This window comes from Fulmarus glacialis, unplaced genomic scaffold, assembly GCF_000690835.1.
Source record: "Fulmarus glacialis isolate BGI_N327 unplaced genomic scaffold, ASM69083v1 scaffold21428, whole genome shotgun sequence".
In the NCBI taxonomy this organism is placed as follows: domain Eukaryota; kingdom Metazoa; phylum Chordata; class Aves; order Procellariiformes; family Procellariidae; genus Fulmarus; species Fulmarus glacialis.
In genome coordinates this window covers 57,959-76,989 of record NW_009229270.1, presented here as the reverse complement: position 1 = coordinate 76,989, position 19,031 = coordinate 57,959, and the positions used below count along the sequence as shown (strand labels likewise).

Genomic DNA, 19,031 nt, shown 5'->3' with positions numbered 1-19,031 from the left:
CCCGCAGCCTGCCTCGGGCAACTCTGCCAGCTTCCTTACGGACGGAGTCCAGGCGTGTTCCTAAAACCTTCTCATCTACGGCAGCAAACAAGCTGCTACAAGCACAGCCAGTTTTCTGCTGTTGTTTTGTTTGGTTTCTTTTTCCTAGCGGTGTTGGCTCTAATTCATTTGAAGGAAAATTTGGTTGGATGTCTGTTGTGGAGACTGATGCTGCAGAGGGAATGGGACTCATTCTCGGGCACCCAGTGCAGTGTGTCTGTGGAGCTGTGAGGATTTTCCATTTTGGGGAGGAGGGTCTCACCTTCTCACATCCCTGCATCCCCACATCCCTGCATCCCTGTATCCCCACACCCATGCTTCCCCACATCCCAGAATCCCCACATCCCTACATCCCTTCTTCCACCCATCCCAACATCCCCACATCCCCACATTCCTTCTTCCCCACATTCCAACACCCCTGCATCTGCACATCCCCACATCCCTTCTTCCCCATCTCCCCACAGTCCCTCTGCCCTGAGCATGGCAGATCTTCCCTCTCTGATGCAACACATCTGCACGAGGAGGGACTTTCCTTAATTGCTCAGCAGCAGACACTCCCCTCAGTGAGTGGCTTGGGAGCACCGATTCGATCATTTCTGCCCATGGAATTCAACTGTGACAATAGCAAATGTTGCTTTTACGTCACCTTTTTTTCCTAAAGGATTAAAAGTAGCCACTAAGCTAACAGACAGATTATCTGGAGAACAGCTAAGGGGAGTATTCTGTTTCCTTTGCCTTTTCTTTGGGGAGGGGGCAGAGGAATAAATCACGTATTCTTGAAATAAAATAATTTTGAAGCACAGATGAGAATTTGTGAACTCATGCTGAGATTTTGCTTTGAATCACGGGAAGAGTGACTGGGAACTGGAGCCTCCCCCATCACTGGGGAGTGCCCTCACCCTCTCAATGATAAAATAATCTTCTCAGTGCAGAAAACATTCACCTAGGCTGTGTAAAGCTGAACTTATGTCAGAGAGACTGAGAGGATCCACCCAAGAATATCCTCGTGGCTGGACACCAGGATATTTTCCTGGAGGGGGGAATGGATTCAGATCTCCTGAAGCAGAGGAAGGAGTTGGTCTCCTACACTTCATGACAGTAAAATTTTTTTGCTTCATTGTCTTTTAATATCAGTGTTCAAAAAATTAAATATTTTTTCCAACTGAAAGCAGCTCTTCTCTCCTCCTCCATTTTTCCTTTTGTTTTTGCTTGAAAAAAAGAGAAAAGCAACATTAAGTATTTCAAAGCAGCCTAGCCCAATTCTTCTCCCAATTGGCAGCTGAATCAAAAAAATCCATGAGCTGCAAAACCATTATCTAGACTTTTTAACCCAATATTGAAAGGTGTCAAATGTGGATGTTTGAAAATAGCAGATTCCTTGTTTGTGGGTAACCACCATACATACACGCACAAATTCTAACATAGAGAGGGAAATAGGTGAGCTCATGTGGAAAACAGAGGGAAGTGGTCAGATAGAGAGTTATCTCCTTGTGTATATGCTGGTATGCAAGGGGAAAGGTCAAGCCATGCTCCCTTTCTTGGCACGACTAGCAAAATGTATAGAGTTCCTCTGTGCATTAAGCTGTAATCATGGCCTTGTGGCATGTTGGAGGGAAAAAAATACTAATTTTAACCAAGAAGTTATGAGAAAATAATTTTGAAGCTCTTAGCAAGTGATGCTCAAATCCCTTTGATACCTCATCCCCTCTAAAAATTGCCATTTCGCCTTGCACTCGACACTGACATCAGGAGGGGACCTGGGGTGGAGGATAGCCTGTCCCTCAGTGTGATGGCCTTTGGCTTTGGGAAAGCAGCACCAGGTACTGCACGCTGCTGTGGTGCCGGCTCTGGGTGAGTGTGCGCGTGTGGGATGCCCTTCTCCCCCAGCTCACATCCCCTGATGCCGGTGGGAATCTCCCCGCTGGCTTCCCCGGCAGCTGGACGCAGGCGGGGGAACATCCCGTCCAGGCGGGGTTTGCTGCTTCTGCTCCTTCTCGGGTTCCTGCAGCACAAAAGCGGCTCCGACGCATGTGGATCCCTCCCTGCTTCCCTCAGCCGTTTTGGCTGGCTCTCTTTCTACAGCCCTGTGAGTTCTGTGATACCGTATGTCTGCAAATGTGTGTCCTTTAGAGCATCCGAGGGCCTCTGCAGCGATAGCTTTTGGTGGCCAGGAAGGGAGTTTCCCTAAAATCCCAAAGGACATCTCGGAGTTTCACATCTTCAGAGGTTTAACCTGTGGGTGCTGGGAGAGAAAAGCATTTTACCCTCACTGCTTGGGAGAAGTGATTCTGAAGGTCCTTTGAAAGAGATTTAGAAAGTGGAGAGGAATATCTGCTTACAAATTTCAAAAATACCCTATAAAAATGGTTCCACTTTTCAGGTGCTCTATTCTCACACGAAGGACAGGCTTTTAGCGACAGAGAGGGTATCAAAGAATGATAATTAAAACCGTGGTTGTTCTCTCTGTGTTCGGGGTCATTTGGGAACTAAAGTAATTCTGTATCTCAAAGATGAGCCTCATACGTGTAAGTCCACTCAGGTACTTCTGCCCTGGCAGAGTAACCCTTAATGAGCCCTCTTAAACACCGCCAAGAGGCATGAAGAGACATTAGTGCAAAAAAGAGATTGAGTCCACGATTTCTTAGTAATTCTTAATGATGTAATTGTTTTGCCTTGCAGCACTATTACTCCTGGGTTGTTTGGCTGGAGTCACTTGGGAAGCTTCAAGAAATTTTGGAAAACAGCGCTACGGAAATTAGAGGTCTCTCTCATATCTGCAAGGATAAATATATTCACAGCGCAATTAGTTACTGTGGAGTTAAAACGCTGTCCAGGAAATATAAAGGGTGGAGAACAGGGACATTTTGGAACCAGAAAAGAAAGATTTTTGGAAATTTTTAAAATAGAAACCCTATAGAAAACAGGTCACATGGGACAGAGAAAGGATATCCTCATTTTTCATCATTAAAGAGAAACAACACTGTAATTAAAAACAGATTCCAGAATACTGGTCTGTTTATTCACTATAGATGGACTGAATTAGCAATTGGTTAGGAAACACACACACACAAAAGGATAAAAAAATAAGGGTATAAAATACTCTATTTTTCTTTTTAGGCTTCCATATCCAAATACACGTCTTTTCATCTAAGACTGCACGCTCTCGTCTTTGCTGCGGTGAGCTAGTTAAACAGCCCCCTGCCTTCGCCGGGATCGGAGCATGGCAGTGATGGTCTTTGCAGCTTTCTGGGCTTGTTACCACTCCAACTACTGCCGCGTCGCAGGATTTTCCAAATTCCTTGCTGCTCTTCGTATTACATTTGTACCTTCATTTCCAAGCGGCGAAGGCTCAGCCGGAGGGCTGGGTGAGGATGAAGAGGGGGGACCCAGCCTCTGGCAGGGGGCTGCCTCCCACCCCTGAGCGGCGGAGCTGCAGAGGCGCTTGTTCGGGGCAGCGGCAAGGAAAGCGTTAGCGCTCCTCTCCTCCCCTTCCCGCTCCTTTTTCCACTAACGCCATCTGGCCGAGCGTGCGAGCCGTTGTCCCCGTGGCCTGGCTGAAACCACACCGTCCCACCAGCCAGTTCTGGGCTGCTCCCCGCTGCTGCTTCAGCACCTTCTCTCCATCCACACCACACCTTCACCCCAGCACCAAGCTTTGCTATGAGAGCAGTGGGGTAGGAAGGAGCAGAGTTTCCAAGTCCTTCCTCCCAGTGCAATGCCCCAGCAGCCAGGCTGGGCAGCCTCCATCCCTCCCACAGAGAGGGATGCTGAGAGCCACGACACCATGGGAAGAGACCGTAAGGTTGTAGCATCTTCTGCTTGAGGCACTCCAATAAAAACCTAGAACAAAGACTCATGGACTCTGGTCTCTGTTTCTTTAATTCAATGAAAAATGTCCTGCAAACCTAAATCAAATCCCACTATCCAGGCAAACTTGTGCACTCCCTGTCTCAGCAAGCGATTGCAATATCACTGCCTCCGGCCACGTTCTTGAAAACTGGACCATGCCATGAACTGCAGTGTCTTGTACATCCCAGCACCACCCCCACTTGCTGTGGGCTTAGCAGCCTGCTGAGAAGAGGGTGGTGATGCCAGTGGGTGGTAACACATTCAGCCGCTCAGGTCTGACCTGCAGCCTGGCATGGGTGGGCACCTCCGGGGCCAGTGGCCACAGCCCCACGCATGCCACGTCCCTCCTGCTGCAGGGAGTCCCTCCCTGCCGGCTCCCCACTGAGCTCCTTTGCACTGCCTTTAATGCACCCTGAGCCCTCCAGTGATCCTTTTGGCTTGTTAATTTGGCAGAAGAAAGATGCAAGTTTTAGCTGGGTGAGTTTATGCCAGGTTAATGAGCTGATTCTGCCCACGGAGTGTCCAATGAGTGGGAGGACCAGCAGCTGGAGTGCACGGCTTAGCAGGGCAGGGTGCTGGGGGGGCAAACACCCCATTTGGGCAGCAGGGAACTCCTAGATAAGCTCAGCCTGTCTTTTGGATTGCACCCTATCTGGTTCCCCAACACCTGTATATTTGAAAACCAAGTACTTGTGGGCCCCGATCCCCAGTCTTCTGTTAGTAACAATACTCAGTTGCACAAAGGTAGCAGTAGGTCTCCACCGTGGCAGCACACCTTGGGGATTTAGGATGAGCGTTAAAACCTTCAGCTGTGCCTGCTGAAGTCCCTAACTTAAGCTTTTGGCCTTTCTGATACATCTCTGAATGCATGAAAGAAAGGCCTTTCTGCTAACGAAAATAAATGTTCCAGCTTTTAAGATAAATTGCTCATTCTGGTCAGTGCTATTATGCTACAGCAGGTTTAAGTAGTCAAGCTAATTGTGATAGCAGTGATTTGTTTGTTCTGAATCAGACATTTCATTTCAGAAAGCTACCAGCTATATTTTCTTACCATTAGTGTCAGAGAACTTGTATAGGTCAGGAAATGTGTATAGCCAACAGCCTACTCACTTGGAAAGGCATCCATAGACAATAAAGTTTTATGAACAGAAATTTAATGGCATGGATCTTTCCAGTCTTTCCAAAGAGGCTGAGCTTAAGGGATTATTTTTGATGCTGAGTAACCAGTAATCTGCTGGTAACACAGGCTGCATCCTGCTCCGCTGCTGTACAACGGTGCCATCTGTAATTAATTGAGCTTCAGCATCCCTGCATTTGTTTTGTCTTAGCTTTGGGGAATGGTGTCAATTAACAATTAGAAGAATCCTCTTTCCATTAAATTAAAGAGCATTTAAAAAAAGATAGCAGTTTAGCAGCCGGAAGGACAGTCTATCAGCCAGCCAGAGAAGGAACAGCAGAAATGAATATACATGCATATCCATATGTAGTGTTTGGTTTTCTTGAGCAATTGCCATTTTATCCTGGAGTAACCCTCGAATCATTTGCAGGAGGGTGTCAGATAATGCTTTCTTCAAACCCAAGCCAGCTGTATGTGCACTCAGGGAGAACCATATGGTGCCTCGTGTGCAAGGCTGATATTTGCTGGGTTATGAAGATAGCTCTAAAGACTGTCTGGCTGACTGTCTCGTGGCGTGAACACCGAGCTGCACCTGGCAGCTGCCCTTTCTGCCTGAGACGTGCGCGGATCAAGGGCCACATTGGGTAGGTTGGAAGGCAGGACATTTTCCGAATTACGTAGAAAAACTGTCCCTCTTCAGGTAAGGGACTTTTTTCAGTTTCTCCATTTATACAAACCACTCTCATCAGATAAAGCAAATGTGTATTTTTTTAATGCCTTTGTCTTCCTGGTGATGCATTGCATGAATTCAGTACAATTCCGCCTTACTGGAGGTATACAGCCTTTTCTTATCCAATTCTCTTTTACTATAGTGACTAATTGCTACAACTTAATAATGAGTTTTGAAACTGGGTAACTGGGCTGAGACTCGTCCAAATGCTGTATTTCTTTCTGGACAGAACTGCCAACATTTCAGCACAAATTGTCATACATGTACACTTAAAAATTCACTTTTTTGGTGTTTGAATTTCTTTTACAGTGATTTTTTTCACCTATGCTGAAGGCCAATAGTGCTTGAAACACTTTCATAAACCCCACTTTTGAGAGGTTTGTGATGAAGAACACTCCTTTATTTTGAAGAACACTCCTTTCAAAACACGATTAGAATAGATGCAGCCCTCCACATCCAAGGGCTCGATAGCCTTTTATTAATAGCATTTGTCCAGGGGAGTTTTATATGCAGGTTGAGAGCTACCCTGAGCCTGAGGGAATTCAAGTCTAGACCTCTTGCTGCTTGGGAGGGTGCCCTGACCACCAGGCTACGGGCTTCTCTGCCCAGAGGACCTCCTCTACCTCTCTGCTGAAGCTGTGCCATGCTGCAGAGAAGTTGTGAATCCAAAGGTCACTGAGCAAATGGGAGCTTTATTTGCTCTTTAGCCCTATGATTAGGGCCCTCATCTGGAGATGGTGGATCTTCTTTCCCACCTGTGCTTGTAGGGCTGCTTTGGTACCCATTCCTAGCACTAGCAATGCTAATGATAAAATGAACATAGCACTCACCCCTGTATTTGTTCGGGAGTTTGGGGCTGGGAATGCGGCACACCTGAACAAACACTCATGGGGATGAGCCTTTCATGAAAGCCACGCAGAGAGATGGTTGCTTGACATAACTAGTAGGACGGCAGATCTGAACAGGTGTATGGGCACAGCAGAGTGGGCATACTCTGGAGAACTTTGCCTGAAAGCTGTGATTAAAATCCTAACTCCATATCAGCTTCTTCATATCTATCTTTTTTTTCCCCTCTTCACATTCCTGGGCAAAAGTGAGGATGGAATAGTCAAAAGTAATACATTACAGGGAATTAGACAAGGAAAATATGGAGTTTGGTTTTAGCTATGTTAAATTAAAGGAGTTGGCAAGATAGTTAGAAAGAAACTGGAGAGACCAACAGTAGAAGTTAGATCACTGTGAGAAATAGGAATATTAACTGCTTTGTACCGGGGTGGTGGGATCACATAAGATTATAATTTTTCCCAAAAAGATTTATCAAAATACTGTAATATAGTCATAATTTGTCAGCAGTTGTGAAGTCCAGGCACCTCAGGCAACTTTTCAAATTCTGCATAATCTTCAATGTCTATGGGAAATACAATGAAACATACCCTGTTCTTAATTGATTCCTTTTGCGCCACATTTTTCACGCAGGCTTGGCTGTTGGCCTTTCTTTGCTAAGTGAGGGTTTCAACAAGTGGAGAAGATGGATGGCCAAACCAATCAACTACAGAATATGCAAAAGGTCAAAGCAGTCAGCTAGCACATTGCGGACTGCTTCCAGATAAACCAAGCATAATAAATCGAATAACTTTCTCTTTGAACAAACAAAATAAGGAAACTAGAAAGTAGTTCAAGCTGATAATGTTTTCTTCATGACTTGAAGTGCTACATGCATAGCCCTGTGGAATATGAAACAGGATAAAAGTCCTTTCCTGCACTATCCTGTTGAAACAGAAGAGAACAAAAATAAGTAGTTTGCATCTGTGATGCCGAATAGATTTGTGTCAACATCTCAAGTAAATTAAGATTGATGTATGCAAGCAGCGAAATGTTGTTAACCTTTGTGAATAGCTGTAGCATTCTTCTTCATAAGGGTTTTGAATGAGGGGCTTGTAGAAACATGACCTCTCTAACGTACCCTTTAGTCCTGGGCAATGAACATAGGAGGGCAGGAGTGCTTGTGTACCAGTGCTGCCATAGTCTCTCTTTGTGGTCTCCAATGCCAACAGGCCTTCGTTGTAATAACTGTATGGACGCCTCAGATTTAATGTTTTGGTGGGTAGCGCTGGGGGATTCCTGCCCACGACATGGCAGTAGCAGCAGGGCTGTGGGAACTTCACCGGTGTCAGAAGAGCACTGACGAGGGGCCAGCAGAGCTTGCTTTCTCGCGTGTACAAACCCAATGCACCCAGAAGGGGAAACTGCTAATAATGCTCAGAGGAAGTACTTCGTTTCCCAATCCTTCCAAATCAGTATGTGTGCTAATTTTAAATGGGTCTCCATTACTTTCAGACTTATCTTTAGTTGCTGCTTGACTGCACTTGGCAGAAGAGAAATAAATATAAGCTGTTCTTATTACACCATCTTGAATACCAAACATGTTTTCATTCCATCTAGCTAATACGAGTGGAAGATAAACTGGTGGCTTGCTTCCTCTTCCAAAATAAAGGAAAGTGATAAGCTGAGACTTCATGGAGAGGAAGCTGTGGTGCCTCTGGAGGGTACATCTGTACAGCCACCCGTGACACGAAGACAATAATCTTGCTCTGAAAGGGATGTGAACTGACAGATGGGGACTTTATTTCTATTTCCATCATAGACTGTTTGTGTGGATTTGGAAGAAATAAAATCCTGGGAATTTAGTGAAACATGTCTATAACCTTCTCCTCAGCCCATGTGAGGTCCTAACTCCCGCTCAAAGTAATGTGAAGGTAGACCTTGTTTTGTTAACTTTAAGGAAGGACCTGTAGCCAGTGATATTAACCTGACACTTTCTGAGTAACACAAATGTCCAGTTTGGACAACAGATACTTTGGTCTGCATTTGGCACAATGGTCACTTTCTCTGCTTTGAGAAAACAGACTAACCGAGAAAAAACAAGATAGACAATTTAGACAAAGCATTGCTTTTTGCAGATGTTGTTAGCTTACAACAGCCCCCACTCATTTCAGGAGCCCTGTAAGTCTCACTAGATTCCCAGTGATGGCCTGAGGCACCAAAACATCTTTGCAAATCTGGGCTCTGGCGTTTAAGACTCCTGCTGGAAAAGTGTGCTGTTGAAGGAAAAGGGAGGGGAAAAAAGCGGCAGGAAAAAAGCCCCCCTCATCATGTGGAGGCGTAGGCAGGTGAAGTGAAACTGCAACTAAAATTTTAATTGCAGATATATAGTGGAGGCAATGGAGCTGCAATGCTCTGCCCCATTAAGACTCCAAGCCCTAACACTAGGGTGATCTGACTCGCTGGGGGGTGAGAAATGTCATGTGCTATTCTGCTTGCAACAAATAGCATTCAATTTCAAAACAGTACGTATAGCAGAGTTGTTCCAAGCTGTTCCAAGCAGATAAGATTTAAACCCGACATGTTAGTTTTATATTGGTGACTAATGATAGATTGGAGGTGCAGAGCAGAGCTATCTTTACTTAGGTAATCTTGTTGGGTAAATGAGATTTGGACTGTGTTTTCTAGCAAATTTAAGCTTAGAATAAATTATAGCAATTTGAAAAGTCACAGGCCCTGTTGGAACTGCACTTTGCATCTCATATATATAAAAAATGCATGTGGAGTTAATCCATTGGTACCCAGATGCGTCCCTGAGGTATGCAGTCCCAGCACCTGCAGAATCATCTGGACATGAGCTGTTCATCATCAATGTGTCCCCATCCTGCAGCCATTCACTTGTTGGACATCTCCAGAGGGGTGCACCAACTGGGAGTCATGAAAGCAGCACCCCTTAAAAGCAGACTGCCCATCCCTCCCTCTTCTGTTTCCTTAATAGTGATACCTGAATTTACTGAAGTTTTCACACTGATCTTTTTCTTAGCTCTTTCTGTGTTATCACCCTGGGAATACCTTATGAACTCTTCTACCGACTAAGCTGTAAATGCCAAGAGCTAGCTATTAAAAAAAAAGAAAAAAAAAAAACAAACCCACAAAAAAAACCCCAAACAACCAAACTAAGCAAAAACTTCCATGTGTTTTGACATCATATTTCCATGTAACAGTTGATTTTTCTTCTCATTTAGGGCCACTGGACAATGACATATTTCTGTTTCCTGGATGAAGCCAGTCTTCATTCACACCACTCTGTGTGAGGGGAGAATTAGGCTTCCGGCTTTTAGCAGCTTTGTGACCTCCTAGAGTGCACTGTGCCATATAAACCTGCTCATTCTCTCAGTATTGAAGCAAGATGAATCCTGAGCAGTTACATTCACATCTTGGCAATTGAATAACTGAGTATTATCTGGATATAAATGCATTCAGCCATAACACAGGAAAATCCCAAATCCCAACATCAAAGGATACTTCTCCTTTCAATGCCACAAAGTCATAATTCCTTCCTGCCAGCAAATCAACTTCTTAGTGGTTCACTGCTGATGAAGGATTTTGTTTGATTCCTGGTTCAGATATTTGTGTTGGAAACATCCTTACTTATTGGAACCTGCTGAATCTTAAAACACTTTGGTCAGAGAAAGGACTTAAAGATGTCACCAGGAAAAAGTCCCAGCTGCTTGCCACATGAGAGGATTAAAGATGACTATTTGTCAAGGGTGTGACAACCATATTCCTTAGAGCACATTTACTCATGCATCTATTACATGGATTCATGTTTTTTGTCTTCAAGATGCAACAATCTGTTACGCAACATATGTCCAGACGTACAGGACCATATGAAGACTTGCATTCACAGGCAAGAGGCATTTTCTTCCCCTTTGAAATTTCTCCAAGACAAATGATTCCTTTTTTCCTAACCCCTGTGTTAGTTGCTGTGTTGTACCTGCGAGGACATGAATGCCAAATAGCAGTTCCTGGTTCAGCTGCTGCGGCTAGCAGCTCCATCCTACCATAGCTGCATCTAGATAAAGCCAAAAGCAAGAAAATCAATGTTCTGGTGCTGAAATATGAAATAGTTGCCTAGAATTGTAACTTTAGAGGGATTAAAAATGAGCCTATCACAGGTGCCAGTGAGCAACCCTATAAAAATATAATCTTTCTTCCAAAAAAATTGAACTGGTATTTTCTGTTGAACACTTAAACCTCCAAGACTTGCAGAGCACTTTGCAGTTTCTCCTCCACTTTTACTCTTGCCTCCCGCCTCCCATCTGGAAAGCCGGTAAGCAAAAGAAATGGGTTCAACTCCTTCCTTTTAAGACTCTTGCTATTTTGGAGCTCATGTCCCTTTTCTTCCAACAAAGCTTTAAGTGCATCTTCCTCCTTAAGCCTCCTTCTCGCTAACATAAGAGGCAAATTGCCAGCGGGTGCTTTAACTTTGTGTTGTGGACCACAGAAAACTATCCAGGTGGTCTCAGAGGGCATAAAACATTAACAGCTCAGAAGAAATGTTTGATTTTTATTATTGCTGCCAAAAAATTACTAGTATTAATATTATTTGTTACTTCACTAATGGCTATTTAGTCCTTAGATTCCTATGAGGCAGGTTAATGAATGGAAGTGAGGAAGACTCAGTCCAGAGCTAGATGTGAATCAATGGCAAAGCCCACGATCGTAACTCCTGCCGGTCTTCTCCACAGACTGTTAGAAAACATGCTTTTTTCCTATGGGGCAGGGGCAACATCCCCTACTTTCCCAAGAAAGACTCATCAGGAAGAGAAAGCAGCATCTCATGCTTCTCTTGGCAGGAGCAGAAAGAGGCCAACTGCGGGCAATGCTCTCCAGATGATCTTTAAAAGTTCTAGGTAATTGCCACAATCATGCACATACAAGTTTCCAGAGGTGCCAGTACCTAAAAGCATATACCTAATGCCTGATCACAAAATGAAAATTAAGATAGAGAAATCATTTAGATTGTTTCTACAGTACATTTAAGTGACGTGATAGGATGGTATTTGTACTTTCACTGTTGCCCACCTGCATCCAAGTCCACCAGCAGATCCACAGAGCAAAATAAAAATACTCTTACAGCTATACTTTGGGGAAAAATTGAGACTTGTCAAATCATATACTGAAGTTTGCACAGTACCATATCATTTTGTAACAGAGTATTCTATATCCTGGTTATTATCATTTAGTACTGGAATGAAACTCCAAACTTGGAAAAGAAAAAAAAAATTAGTTTTCCTTAAACCCTTTCTCCCATTATTGGCAGCAGAATTTTATCTATATTGATTGAATACACAGGATCTTAGTTTTTAATTCTCAATTTAAAATATGAAATGCTTCATATTTCAGTGTCATGTAAATTAGAACATTCAAATGAACCAGATATTTTATAGCCACTTCAAAGGTGGCATTTTGACATTGGCTTGTTTTGTCACACAAGATTCATCTACTCTTTCAGGAGCATCAAACACCTTTGAAAATTTCAGTCCAATGATTCCACCTTTACTTACACTAGTTTTGCAAGAAAATATGGCTGACAAAGCCAAAGTCACTTAATAACAACGACAATAAACCTTATGTCACTTTAGCATCAGCAGGTTGGTTGGATTCATTTCCAAAAGCGCTCAGTGATTTGGGGCATAATCTGAGATAGGCTTTTCAGGACCCTCATTTTTAAACAAAAGTTTGTTATGGTACTCTTGTGGTTTAACCTCAGCCGGCAACTAAGCCTCACACAGCCGCTTGCTCGCTCCTCCCCCATGGGATGGGGGAGAGAATTGGAAGGGTAAAAGTGAGAAAACACATGGGTTGAGATAAAGACAGTTTAATAGGTAAAGCAAAAGCTGTGCACGCAAGCAAAGCAAAACAAGGAATTCATTCCCTACTTCCCATCGGCAGGCAGGGGTTCAGCCGTCTCCAGGAAAGCAGGGCTCCATCACGCGTAACAGTCACTTGGGAAGACAAATGCCATCACTCTGAATGTCTCCCCCTTCCTTCTTCTTCCCCCAGCTTTATATGCTGAGCATGACGTCATATGGTATGGAATAGCCCTTTGGTCAGTTGGGGTCAGCTGTCCCGGGTGTGTCCCCTCCCAATTTCTTGTGCACCCCCAGCCTACTCGCTGGTGGGGTGGGGTGAGGAGCAGAAAAGGCCTTGACTCTGTGTCAGCACTGCTCAGCAGTAATGAAAACATCCCTGTGTTATCAACAGTTTTCAGCACAAATCCAAAACACAGCCCCATACTAGTGACTGTGAAGAAAATTAACTCTATCCCAGAACCAGCACAGGTACTAATGTAGAAGCTCAGAGACTGAAATTTCCCAAATCACAATAATGTTTTATAATTTGGCTTTTTCTTTGCTTGCTTTTAGCTATTGGGCAGAGGGAACTCATATTTGCAAAAGGGGACCTTTTCTGTCAATTCATGAATGCATACCGTGTGTGTCAACCATAGCTGGTTGAAATAAATTCTTTGCAAAAAGGAGGAATTCGACATGGGCACAGGCAACTCTCCTGCATGAACAACATTTCACATGCTCCACTATCTTAATTTGAGCAAAGCAGCACAGAGCCATCCCCACTAAGTGGATGCCTTTGAAAATCAAACCTCTGTTATTTACAGCTTGACAGTGTCTCAGAAGATAGGATCAGTGCCATGAGTTTCATCTGAAACTCTCCAAAATCATGAGGGAGCAGTTTGGGGTTGTACTCAGCCATGACCTTCAGCTTGGGTGTCCCAGCCCCTGTGAGAGGGACACCCTGCATTACATTAGCAGAGGAAGCTCAGGAGAAAGCCCTCGGACCTGTCCCCAAAGCCTCAGACCAAGGACCAGTGCCTCTAAAGATACTGGGAGTCTTTTGGCCAATTCGGAGACCAGGCTCCTTTGGGAGCTCTGAGCACTTTGTGTATTTGAGGCTATTGCTTCTTCCTCCGCTTTGAGGCAGATGCTGCTCCTCCCAAATCCCACGCTGAGGGGACTACATGCCAGAAGCAGCATGATTTTTTCCTCTTCTCTGTGTCTTTACCGAGAAGGAGACAACTTAGCCTATCATGCTTTCCAAAGATGATATAACATTACCTCGGGGAGGCTATGCCCCGGGTCCTGTTAGGACTCTGTCATACCGCTTCAGTCTGGAGCACACGCTTGCTCCTTGCTCCATGGTATACATTGAGCTCCTTCCAGCAGGAGTTTTACAGCAAGCTCACAGTTGCTTTAAATTAGAAAAGCTGGCAAGTATCCGAGGCAAGGAGTGGGAGCTTATTTAGCTGAGACAGACAGTTACAAAACTCAATACAAGAGCATCAAGCCTCAAATAAGTTTTCACGAAGTACATTATTTGTCACTGCAGCGTTTAAATGTGTTTTAAAGGATTTTGAATCACCAACAATTACCTGTTGGCTTGAATTTACAACTCTTACGACGCTACCCAAAAGAAGCCTGTTGCTTTCCCTGAAAAATCTGATGTCATCTACTCGAGTGTAAAGGTAAGTTGTAACTGATTCTACTTTCCTATTCGAACTTCTCTGAAATACATTCTTCCCTTGAAGAAGGGAACGCAATAGAGAATCCTTTCAGAAAAATGCAGATTTTTGCTGGGATACATGTGATTCCATTAGAAATCAACTGTAGTACGGCTTAAGTGAAATCTGTTTCTGTATCTTGTCTTGCAAGAGAAGAGTAATAAACTTGGACATTTATGCACATAACATTACTATCACAAAGTTACCAGACAGATTTTTTTAAAAATCAAGGACACAATTTTCTGACAAAAAATATTTTTAAATGTCTACCTTTCACAGGATTTAGGGTGATTTAATTGCCTAAAATCTTTTGAAATATTTCTTTCTATTTAGCTTTAATCTCACATTCCATCAACCCGAAACAGAGATTATTGGTTTTTTCCCTCGTGAATGATTCCAACATCATTCCAAATCTTCACTTTAACCTTTGTTGCTATGGTTTCATAGAAACTTGTTTTGCAAAAAAAATCTGTAAATACCAAATAAATCCTTTTGCTTCAGGGTTGTGCTCTTGCAAAGTTAAGCTCCTGCATTTAATTTATTAAACTCTCGCAAATATATCCATTTGTTATTTTTTGGGGTGTTTCTTCTGTTTGGTTGGTTTTTTTCAAGGTCATTTAACTTTTTGTGCTTCCACTGCTACCGGCAGTATGCTTCGTGCCTATGTGCAGACTGGGGAGAGAATGTGTGTTGTTAAATATAAATGAAATGCTGAACGTAAGTGATTAAACACAACCTGGTCTGGGTAGGTGACACTGTAAATGGATTAGCAGTTTCTTGCTCCTTTTTTCCCCCTGGGTCTCTTGTTACCATTATCCAGGCGAGGCTGAGGCAAGGCTTGCCTGCATGCCAGCTGCCCAAAACCTGATACTCACAATGGTGGTTAATTTCTCTAACCCACTCACTTTCAAGGAAATGATGAAGCTTTTCAGGCTGAAGTTTTAGGAAAATATGGGTGTGAGCGCAGCATTACCCACAGTCCTTGGAGCTGTGCAAGCTATGGAAATTCGCTAACACTTGCAGCTAGAGAAACAGCAACCTGCTTCAGAAATCACACAACTACAGTGTTATATAGCACGGTGCATTAAAGAGGCAGAAAATCCCATCATCCTCCTATAGTGCCTGCTCCCTGTTTTCCCTGGCCTGGGACAACTTCAGCTGTGCTACCGGAGCAGATTTTCCCTGGTGGGAATGAAGGGCTGTTGGTCCCCCTGATGCTGTGTCCCCATGGACCACACTCCACCTAAGAAATGCATTTAAGAGTAGAGAAACACGGAGCAGAGAGAGCAGGGGAAAGGGTGCAGAAAAGCAAAACTGGAAGTGGAGAGGCTGATATGCCTGCTCACTGGCACAGAGGAAATCCTGAAAGCCTATGAAGTTGCCCCCAGGTTTTGTGCTGAGTGAGAAGCCCATCATCACCATCCTCACTGAGCTCTGGAAAGGTAAGGCCAGGGGCATCTCCACCAGGTGTCACCTGGGCAAGGACTACGTAGCACGGGGATTGGGAAATGTATTCCCCTCCCTTAGTGGTTGCCTATTCCTCCCCAATACCACACAATACCAATCTGATGGGTAGGTGAGAGGTGACGGGTGGTGAAGGCTGGTCCCACTCCATACTGCTTAGTGACACAGGAGACGAGATGGTTTCTGAAACGGAGTATCTCAGCCACAGGGGCTGCTTCTGGCTCAGCAGCAATAATAGGGAATAATACAAAGAACGCAGTATTCATGTTATTTCATCTCCCCTGTCATCTCCACACTTTGCTGTTGCACTTATCTATGGTTCAGTCACAGTGGCAAGGTGAGAAGGTGGATGGAAATCCACATATAAGCAGAGTCCCAAGGGCTGGGTTTGAGTACCTGCAGGAGAAGATCCTCTGTCCCATTCACTGTGATAGCGCTGACTTATATCCTTAATTCACCATGACATGTCCATTCACAGGTCTGTCCCATTGTCCTGGTTTTGGCTGGGATAGGGTTAAATTTCTTGCTAGTGCTGTGTTTTGGATTTAGTATGAGGAGAATGTTGATAACACACTGATGTTTTCAGTTGTTGCTAAGTACCCTCCTAGTCCAAGGACAGCTCCCATGCCTACTGACTGAGCTGGGTACACAAGATGGGAGGGAACATATTCAGGACAGCCAGTCCAGCTGGCCAATGGAGTATTCCATACCATGTGACGTCATGCTCAGTATATGAATGGTAGGCGTGATCCAGGAAGTACCAATCGCTACTTGGTTATCGGTCAGCGCGGGTGTGAGCAATTGCATTGTGCATCACTCATTTTGTATATTCTATCATTATCATTATTATTTTCCCTTTTCTGTTCTATTAAACTGTCTTTATGTCAACCCATGAGTTTTTCTCCCTCTTCCCTTTCCGATTCTCCCCCCGCCCCACCGGCGGGGGGAGTGAGCAAGCGGCTGCGTGATATTTGGCTGCCTGCCAGGTTAAACCACGACACCCATGCACTGGTAAACCTAATTTCCAGGGTTCTTAAACAGATGCTACAGCAACATTACAAGTACTGTCATTGCATGATCAAATAACATCTGTGTTCCCAAAGAGACACACTGCAGATGATAAAATGCCCATTTGAATTGGCCAGAAAAACGTAACCTCACAGGGGAGTGAAAATCCTAAGGCTGCAACCTTTTATACAAATAAGAGGCATTAAAAAAACACAGTGTTTCTGATTCCTAGAGGTTGCCTGTCACAGATACAAGACAGGTGAAACTCCATGTTACCTGCTGAAGTGGATTCTTTGTTAGTCAAAAGGACAGCAAAGCAATTATGCGATTGCCTTGGCAGAGAACTCTAGAGGCTTTGCAGGCTTGTCTTTGTGATCATACCCAGAAAATAAAGGCTGCAAGTGAGATAATTACTGGCCAGATTTACATTTTAGTTACAGGCATCAGGCTGCAACTCTTAGCAAAAGGCATTCATTTCGGCTCACGGTCTCTCTAAAGTAAGAGGTGAAGATCAGAAGGGTAGTTTCTCTGTTGGGTTGAAGAAGATTACTCTGATTTTGCAATGCCGAAGTAAATTGTTCAGGTTCTTCATAAATTAGGATTCAGTTTTCATTTTGCAAAAGCAGTGTGAATCTGTTCCTGGGTGCCTAGCCTCAAGCCTCACCTGATCTCGGATGCAGACAGGAAAGCTCAAAGCAATGAAGGCAGAACTGCAGAGGACCTGACTCAAGTCTTCAAAGACACTTTACGGTTTCACTAACCCTTGGGGTGCGGGGGATATGACAATATGATCAAACAGTCTACACATTTCTGTGTGAGGTGTATGTGTCGGGAAGGGCAGAACTGTTTAGTATAAAATCAATTCTTATCACTGAGGATAATGGAGACCATTGTTAAAGGGGAAGAATAGGCTGTGCATAATGGGAAAAAGATCCTGGCAGTGAGAGGTATACAGTTATAAAATAATCCAGAGGGAAAGAAGGGAAAAGTCTTACTGGCTGGGATGTTTCACTTTGTCTGGGCAAACCTAGAAGAAATCTGTGGGGAGCAATCTTTCCTAGGCTGAGAGATGTAAGAGTCCATATGTTGTGCTGGCTTAAATGTATTGGCTCGTCTTCAGTCTATCTACTGGATCTGTCTTCCTCATCTATGTGAGTACTGGGTCTTTCAGACCCGAACAGGGCCTACAGAAGTGGAGGCCAAATCTCGAACAAGATTTAATGGAGATAGTTGACTGTGTTTGGACACCATCAGGCCACCCATCCTATTTCCAGCTCTGCCCTCCCCCTTTGGAGAGACCCCAAACCCAAAATCAGACACCCTGCAACAAACAGGAACATCTGGCAAGAGTCCGAGGTTAAAGCTGGGGAAGGAAGGGAACTGTTCAGTAAGGGGATGGTTTTTTCGGATGTATGGCAATTCATGTGCTCTGTTTTATTTCTTTCAGGTTTTGCTACATTCTTTCAATAAAGATACTTTTCTTTCAGGAAAAATGAGAGCAGAGAGGGTATTAATAACAGAGGCAGGACCTGAAATGTAGTTTAAAAAATGTGCAATAAAAAGAGGAGTGACGATGCTATAAAAACAAGGAGGGCTCGAAGGGTAAAGCTAAAGAGGTGTGTGCCCAGCCTGCTCGCCCCACCTCTTTCTGTTGGTCCAACGGGCCTCGTGGCTGGGTCCAGGCCAGCGTGGGCATCCCATCACCGCAGCACGGGGGGACCTGATCTGTGAGCTGCTGAGAGAGGGACCTCCCTTTTTTTTTTTACCCTTTGGAAAAAAAAAGTCTGAACTTTTTCTGGATTTCTCCAGGAAAACTCTCCCTTTTCTTGGAGGGAGACGCTCCCTGTGCTGGAACACAGGGAGCTATTTTCGCTAGCAGCTACAACTCAGGACCAAAAGTCTTTTCCCTTTTCAGCAGTCTATAAAAACTTGATGTTACGCCAGCCTTGCTAGCCCCGCACTGATGTTCCTGCACAGCGCCGGTCTGCTGCGCTTTAATGCACCTGGGAATTGAGCTCACCTCCCCGACACATCCCAGACTGCTGTTTTCGAGTCCTTTTTCACTGTCACTAAACAGTGGAAGTGGTTCGTTTGGGACTTAACAGAGAAACACCTAGGCTGCTTTTTGCATCCGTTCCAGACACCATGTCGGTATTTTTTTTACAGAGCAATCGGCTCCTTTGAGTCTTTATGAGCTCCAGCTCTGCACAGATATGCTCTGAAGGTTATCTTCCAGAGCCTGTCCTTTTTTGGTCCCAAAACCCGAGAACAGCCTTTGATCACAGCCTTGCATTAGCAGCTCTCCCAGTCCCACACGTCCTTACTTGTCTCCAACTTCCCCTCGGTTCCTCTACCCTTTTCCTCTAGCCGATTTCCCAGTGGCTGGAGGAAGACTGAGACTGCTTTTGCCTCTCTGGAGT

The 19,031-nt window shown here is 44.3% G+C and overlaps 1 protein-coding gene across 1 annotated transcript in view; it reads left to right on the top strand.

Annotated features, from left to right (window-relative positions):
- Positions 1-13,875: 13,875 nt before the first annotated feature.
- Positions 13,876-19,031, top strand: part of C1QTNF7 (C1q and tumor necrosis factor related protein 7) — a 52,311-nt gene continuing 47,155 nt past the window's right edge. Inside the window, exon 1 of the mRNA XM_009583809.1 lies at positions 13,876-14,103. The gene's annotated coding sequence lies outside the window, so the exon portion shown is untranslated. The remainder of the gene's footprint in view (positions 14,104-19,031) is intronic.